This window comes from Bactrocera tryoni, chromosome 2 (genome assembly GCF_016617805.1).
Source record: "Bactrocera tryoni isolate S06 chromosome 2, CSIRO_BtryS06_freeze2, whole genome shotgun sequence".
Classification (NCBI taxonomy): Eukaryota; Metazoa; Arthropoda; class Insecta; order Diptera; family Tephritidae; genus Bactrocera; species Bactrocera tryoni.
Window position 1 is genome coordinate 25,372,872 of NC_052500.1, and position 8,183 is coordinate 25,381,054.

At 35.0% G+C, this 8,183-nt stretch overlaps 1 protein-coding gene across 1 annotated transcript in view; it reads right to left on the reverse strand.

Moving 5' to 3' along the window:
* LOC120768126 (protein O-mannosyl-transferase TMTC2) overlaps window positions 1–7,890 on the reverse strand; it is a 266,237-nt gene extending 258,347 nt beyond the window's left edge. The window contains exon 1 of the mRNA XM_040094680.1: window positions 6,746–7,890. The gene's annotated coding sequence lies outside the window, so the exon portion shown is untranslated. The remainder of the gene's footprint in view (window positions 1–6,745) is intronic.
* Between the last annotated feature and the right edge of the window lie 293 nt (window positions 7,891–8,183).

Here is an 8,183-nt window from a genome sequence, read left to right on the forward strand (position 1 = left end):
AACGACTATCCTTAGCACAACAAAGCCGATTCGGCAGCCAAATAGGATGAGAGAGAGCGCAGCGCAACGGTATACACGACGACTGCTGCCCACTTGCCGACTGCAGAATTTCAGGCAGCGGCTGTGTAATGATACACGAAATGCCACTTAAAAATTCAAGCATAGACGCAACTCCACTGCTACGTAACTACAATTATATAACGGTACATATTTATGTATGTTCTTTGTGTATTTTCACAGCGATGCTGGCATTGTGCGGCCGAGATAAGGCAATAGAACGAAGAAAATACTACGATAGAGAATGCTAGGTGGCATGTGGACGGCGGATGGTGCAACAGCGCCGACAACGGTGTTCGTAGGGAGGCGTGGAGGCTTACATGGGTGCCACAGCTGTTAGCTGCCCGCCAGTGTTGGCGGTATTGTGCCAAATACCGTTGCTTGGTTTGCTGGCGTACTAGGCGCACGGCTGGTGGAAAGAAAAATGTGAAACGAGAGGAAAATTGAATAAAAACGGCAAACAATTTACAGACAATACAAGCGAGACTCAAGTCAGACGACGACGACAACGCTGGCGTTGACTACCACTACCACTACAGTTGCGTAGTGTACATACAAATGTACATATGTGTTTGTGAGTGTGTGCCAGCTGCATAAGGATGTTGCCATTGCCGTGTGGTAAACGGGAAAGAATGCCGCAAAATAGCGTAAACGAAAATAATGAAACAGATTACACGCTTAAAGCATACGCACATAAACTTGTCTTCTGATGTGACCCCCCACAACAACAACAATAACAACAACAACAAATAGCAGCTAAAGCGCACATACCGCACACACTCCCACTCAAGCGCCGAGGACGCTTACTTTATCCACAAGCCATGTAAACAGTTAAAATAAACACACGTACACATAATTTAGATGGCAAACACGCCACCCAGATAAACGTCGCTGGTATTTCGGGTTTAAAATAAACAAATTCTTGTTTCAAAGCACAAAATACACGCAGCGTTTTAGAAGCAAGGCAGCTTGCCAAGCAAACCCGCAACGAAATTTACCATGTTGCAGGTGGCTTGCGCACTAAATTGCGTTGCAAGTGAAGGTCAGACAGTTTTGAAGCACGCCATGTCACATATATTTTGAATTTATTTGTAAATTCATGCGCTTAAAATTGTTTGTCGGCTTTAGACACTTGCTGTTGCTGCACTTAAGACAAGCGTTTGAGTTTTTGTCGTTCTTCTGGTGGCAAACGTTTTTCAACAGCCGCGGCCACATCAGAGTTTATACTGGAAAAAGATATAATACAAAAATAAAAATTATATATAATGCCAGAAATTTGATTTTTATTGCAAGATAGTAGTCAGCGCTTCGAAATTTCGTTTGCAAAAAAATATTTTCAATGATCTAGAAAGTTCTAGTTATTAATATTAGCCAAACAAGCCAACTGAAAAATATTGAGATTAAAACAGTTATCAATTTTATTTTTCCCTTTCCTTTTATAGGAGGCTTACAATATTATAGGAATGGAAGTGATTTTTATTTATTTATATTTTCACTACTAAATTTGCTTGCGGATCTCGATGTCGCCAAAAGCTTAGTCTAACACATTGCTAAATGCAAACGTAACACTTAATTTTGAAACAAAAAATTTTAGTAGACATTTTGCACTGTGATATTTAATTTTCTCGTTGAAGAATGATTAGTAATATAAAAAAATGCTTACAACAAAAAAAATAGTAAAATAATAAAATAATTTTTTTTTGCTTCTTAAATTACAAAATTTATTTAAAAATATTAAAAAAATTTATTACAAAAGTTATTACAAAAAAAAAAAAAATAACAATAAGTGTAATAAATATTTTTTTTGTTATTAACAATTTTTTTTTTTACATTATATTATCAATTTTATTTTTTTTTCTAAAACCAACCAATTGTAAAAAAATATATATTTTTTTTTTTTAAATAGCTCACATATTTTCAATTATATTTCAAATTTTTTTATTTATAATTGTTATTCAAAAATATTATAACAAACGATATAATAACAAGCTAATTATTTAACAAAAGTTAAGCGTAATAATGTTTTTGTTATTTACAAAATTTTTGTATTTTTTTTATAGCTCTCATAATATTTTCATTTCTATTGTTTTTTTTCAAAAATTTATTTTTGAAGCCTTTTGTCAACTAAAATAATATTTAAAAATTCAATTGGTTGGTTCTATAAAAAGAAAACATTTTTTTTGGATAGCACACACATTTTCCGTTATACTGTTTACTTTTTATTTATAATAGTTAATAAAAAAATATTTAAAAATTATATAAAAACTAATTATTAAAAAAAAGCGCAGTAAACATTTTTTTGTTATTAACACAATTTTTTTTCAATTTATTTTATTTCCATTTCCATATTTTAATTTATTTTATTTTTAAAAATATTTTTTTGAAGCTTTTGTCAAAGAAAATCGTATTTAAAAAACACTCTTACACTAGAACCAACCAAATGTAGAGAAAAACACTTTTTTTGATAGCTCACATATTTTTTTTTTAATTTTTTATATTATATAAAAAATATTTAAAAAGAGATATAGCTAGTTTTTAAAAGATATTTTTATAATATTTTTCTTGCTTTTTGATAGCTTACTCATTATTTTTAATTTATTTTATTTCGAGTAAAATTTTTTGTAGCCTTTTACCAACCAAAATATTATTTAACAAGCACTCTTATTGCACTAGAACCAATTGTAAAAACAAAAAATTGTTTGATAGCTCACATATTTCTATTATTGTTTTCACCCTTTTTTTATTTGAAGACTTTTTTCAACTAAATAATCATTTAAAAATCATTTCAAACTACACTAAAACCGATTAATTAAAAAAAATAGTTTTTGTGGTTAGCTCATTTATTGTTTATTTTGTTAGTTTCGAAGCCTTTTGTCAAATAAGTCATATGCTAAACACTTTCCATAACACTAAAACAGAGTAATTGTAAAGAACACAAAAAAAAAAAAATATATGTATATATCTAATAACAAAAAAGATTCTGAAATATTTCCATTATCACATTTATAATAAACGCCAACAGCTGTTAACACTAAGTAACTGGCTTATGACAGCGCTGAAATACTCAGTCCGCCTAAATCTAGGCAACGTATTATTAGAACGCATTGTACACAGAAAATGCCGCATAAAGCCTTGTCAAAAATCATTAGAATAGCAAGAAAACATGAAAGGAAAACAACAAACGGGCAAAAAATAGCTAAAATATAAATATTGTTTTAATGTAAAGTCAATACGCTTGAATGAAAAATTATAGATCAGCAAAATTCAGTCACCAAAGTGCTTTAGTTTGAATTTGCATAAAGTTTAACACGGCATATTCCGCTTTAGATAGATAGAAGAGGATTGCTCCGCGACTTTAGGTCTATCGTGCCAAATTCCTCTTTAGATTGACACTAAGCTAAATCAACTCTTTTAAAGGTCATGTTTGTTGAGTATAAAATCTATTAAAAATGAACCCCACTTTTCGCGCAGTGTCGCTGGAAATATAATATATGCCCGCATAAATATATCGCAAGGAACTTTATTATGCTTAGGTAAATGTAAACGTTAACGTAAATAAATTTCCCAACCTTATCTGTAGCGCTTGAAAGTAATACCCAAACTATTTCATAATAACTCAGCGGTTCTCAGTTCATTAAAACTATCAAAGTTTCTGATTACCATTCGGTTGTTGGGTCTAAAATGAGATGCCTAAGTCAGCTATTTCGGCTATAACCTTGTAAGCAATGTCTATGCCAATAAGGAAGTCAGCTATATTGATTTACTCGCTTCTGTAAATATTTCACTGGCTTTTTCCACTAAAAACTATGGTACACGGTATTCACTTCACTGAATCGGTTTTTCTTAGTGGACTAAGTGGAGTAGTTCTGTCTATTTCTCACTGTTATTCGTTACATTATTGGCAGTGTGATTGGTTAACTAAACATTGCTATTAGAACGCTGTGGTTCGTCGAAAAAAAAGTTTAATACTATGCAGTAATGAAAATTAATACAGCCGGAGGACTCTTGCTCACTTTCAAGTGTCTGAAAAAAACGGTAACGCCCATCTGTTATATGGCAGTTATATTGGATGCTAACAAAATTGTGATTGCTTCAGAAAACCGCAGGCGCAAATTTAACAACAGAAACCCATAATTGGCTTAAAAATGGACATGGTGAAAATCGTTTGCGGCCAATAGGCGTGACAGCGTTCATTTTGAAGTGAAATTTCATATCGTAAGGTTACTCCAACAAATTTTATTAATAATAATTACTTTATTTTATTCTTGCACAGTTAAAAAAAATAGTGAAATTGAAGAGCGAAGCACTCCCAATTTCCATTGAAAGACATTTGGAAGCTATCAATAAATATATTAGACTTTGCTATAAAGCATCAAACCAATTTTAATAATGCTCCCTAAACTCAACTTTAACCGCGTAACCAGAAGAATGCTACTGAATCGAAACTCAACATTGGATTGAACTTGCCCCAGTATATCTTACACCAGGTACAAGCATATACACAAGTTCCTCCGGTTGTCTTACCTTTGTGATTTTAGTTAGTATTTTCTGAAGCTAACAATGATTTATTGTCTAAAATAAGTGTGAAGGAACCGCATCTATTTTATTGCTTTTGTTGTTGTAGCGGCAGCTAACATTCCTGAAGAAATTTTGATGAATGAACGAGTTGACAGTTCTTGAATAATTAGCTTTACTTTCTTGGTGTCTATATTAATATAACTTTCATTTGAGAACGACTTTCATTAAACAAAACCAATCCGACTGGAAAATGACAGAATATAAAAATGTGGTTTTTAATTGCATTTTTTGGACTTAACGTTAAATATTAGTCAATAGAATACCACTAAAGCATTTGAAAGCACAAGAGGATACTTTTCGTAATACTTTCCAAGCTTGTTACTTAGGGGACCACTAAAAAACAAAATTTTTATTCGAGAAATTTGGTACAAAGTGATCTGGATCTGGAGATTACTAATTGGTACAAGATGATTGTTTGTAATTCATGTCTAATCGATAAATCTAGAACCGGAGCAAACACAGATTTTTATCCGATCAAATTGGAAGTCTTTAAAGTATGGGATTTGGATAGTGGCATAGCATTTTTCCGAGGTTAAAATATGTATAAAGACTTGCGTTCGGATAGATAGTCAGCTGGTTTAAATAATAATTCAGAAGGAAGGGGTTGGAAACAATTGAGCTTTGTTAAAAAGCAAAAATTGGTAATTGGGGGAAGCTGTCATGAAACCTCCACACTATAGTCTAAGGCAACCGAATTAAATGAACTCGTCACTGATGAGCTAGAAGATAGATAGAAAATAATTGACGTTTTGCCCTGCGACCTATGGTCTATTATGCCCTCTCCTATATCACATATGGTCACAAAGGTCCAGCACTCTAAACAACTGAATAAGTCCAGGCGCTTGCTGGGTGCGATGGAGGTGATGTGATCGGCTGATGAGCTAGCGGAGGCGGCAAATTCTTATAAAAGAGATTGTTTAGTTTGAAATTTGCTACGGAGCGGTAAACTAAAGCGTGACAAAGTTCTTTTGTAATTTTTATAACCTGAACGATATCACGTTTGCAATGGAGTTTGTATCACACAGAAGGATACCCTGAACAGGGGTGCAAAGCAGGTTGTGATAACCAGAAGGAAAAATCGCAGACCATATAAAATACATAAATGATCAGCATGACGAACTGAGCTGATTGAAGCCATGATGTTCTTCGGTATATCCGCCCGTCTGTCTATATATATGTATGTGAACTAATCTCTCAGTTTTTGAGTAATAGGTTTGACATTTTCCACACTGCCTTTTCTTCCCAAGAAGCTGTTTATTTGACGAAATTGTATATATCGGACTGATATAGCTTATAGCTCCATACAAACTGAACGACCGAAATCATGTCCTTGTAGAGAAAACTTTTTCATTTGTCGAGCTATCCTCATAAAATTAAGTATAGCTTATTTTCTCAGGCAACGGTATAATCTTTGAAGAAATTGTTCAGATCGGAGTACTATAGCATATAGCTGTCATACGAACTGAACCAATTTAAGCGAGTGCTTATATGGAAAACTTTTGTATATGAGGAGCTATCTTAACGAAATTCGACACGAATCTTTCTTTAAAGCAATGCTACAAACCTTTAAAAATTTTTTTTACATCGCAACATTATAGCATAGAGCTGCCATGTAAACTGACCGCTCGAACTTACGTTCTTGTATGGAAAACTTTTTCATTTGTCGAGATATCTCCACGCAAGTTGGCACATTTTATTTTACAAAGCAAGACTACAATCTCCGTTTGCAACGCTCAGATCGGACCACTCTAGCTTATAGCTGTCATACAAAGTGATCGTACAAAATCAGCATAAAGATATTTTTATACCTTTTTGTGCTATAAGAAATGCAGCTGTGAAGTGTATTTTGCACCTATGAAGGGTATACTACTAGTTTGGTAATAATGGCAAGTTATTTCTAGCAACATTTTTGTATTATGAAAGCAAATACAGAGATTTTCATTATCAGGCACTAAAGTGGCTTATGCAGCCTACGAAAAACAACAGCGTAAATAGGTTCCACAAACAAAAATATAACAACAATGTAACAATAAACAGTATTGCTGCACTAATTAAGACTACACAACGTTTCCAATAATTTTTATGTACACATTAAGGAGTTGCAACATACTTTTTTCACTGACTGCGCCAAAGATTTTGATTTTTTCTGCAGCTTGAGTTGTTGCCGCACCGATGTACTGTATGTATGTATGTATGTATATTTATATTTTCACACACGATTGCAGAAAAATATCACAAAAGTCGGAGCACACCGTTAACGCAAATGCAAACGCGCGACCAACAGCGAAACGTGGAATTTGGCGAATCAGAAACTTTAAATGCCACAAATAGTTGCACGAACACCAAACATGTGAACTTACGAATCGCCGCACACGAATCGCATAAACGAAACAGCGACGCGCTTGTTGGCGTTGTGTGCCGGGTGTCGGAGATGTGCCACAATGCGTGTGGCACAATGCAGTTTCTACACTTGCAGTCGTTGCAACCTCACCGCTGTTGCATAGAATTTACACTTTTGCTTGCATTTCGATTTTTTGCACAACGTCTACATGTGATTTTTGCATTGCTGCTGCCACTGCTTTATCAAAATTTTGCTTTACTGATTTGCACTGCACGCTCGTGTTTTGTTGTTGTTGTTGTTGGTTTTTTTGCTGTACGCCTTACGAAAGTGGAGCATTGGAGTGTATCCCGATTTGGCCGAAAATGAAATGCAAATACTTGCACACACACAGACACACCTGCACTTTGATGCGCTCACGTTGCATAGTAATTTCGCTTGGCTGCGCTTATGTGTGTGCGTGTGTGTGGGTTTGTGTATATATTTAGGTATTATAGCACGACGAAAATTCGACGCGAAATTGCTTGCTAGCTGTATACGAAACCGAAGCGTTCGCACAATAATAACAAGAACGCAACTGCTGCTGTGGCAGCAACAGCATGCCACCGAAAAATGCGAAAACAAATTCCAACACAATTGCGACAGACAGCAGCAACTAGCAAATCACTGAGTGCCTTAAATTACATGCGTACACACTTTCAACTTGCTACTTATTTACCGTTATGTTATAGAGATACTGCGATTCTTGATCTTTGCAACATACACGACGCACTGCACGTCACACGCCACACGCTGTTGCAAGCGAATTTTCTTTTGCTATTTACTATATATTTTTTTGACTAATTCACTTTTATTACTTTTGTTTGTTAGGGTTGGCCGTCATTGCGGTACCCCTTTTTACGACCGCACATAGCGAATATAACACGAAGACTAAACTCAACGCAGCCGCTAGACACTGTTATATACGAGCACACACAGCATACGGCTGGTGTGGCGCATATGGCAAGTGACAGTGGTGGCCACAGCGGCAGCTGATAGCACGAAGTGCATGTAGCGAGTAGCCGAGAGCTAACTGTCAAGCCTTCGGCAATGGTAAATCGGCAATTATGTTGGTCGTCTGCGCGCTCAGCGCCTTAAAGTATAATAGAATTGGCAGTGAGCGGCCAGTGCGCTGCTTGTGACACTCATGGCTGGACGGTGTTACTGGTGG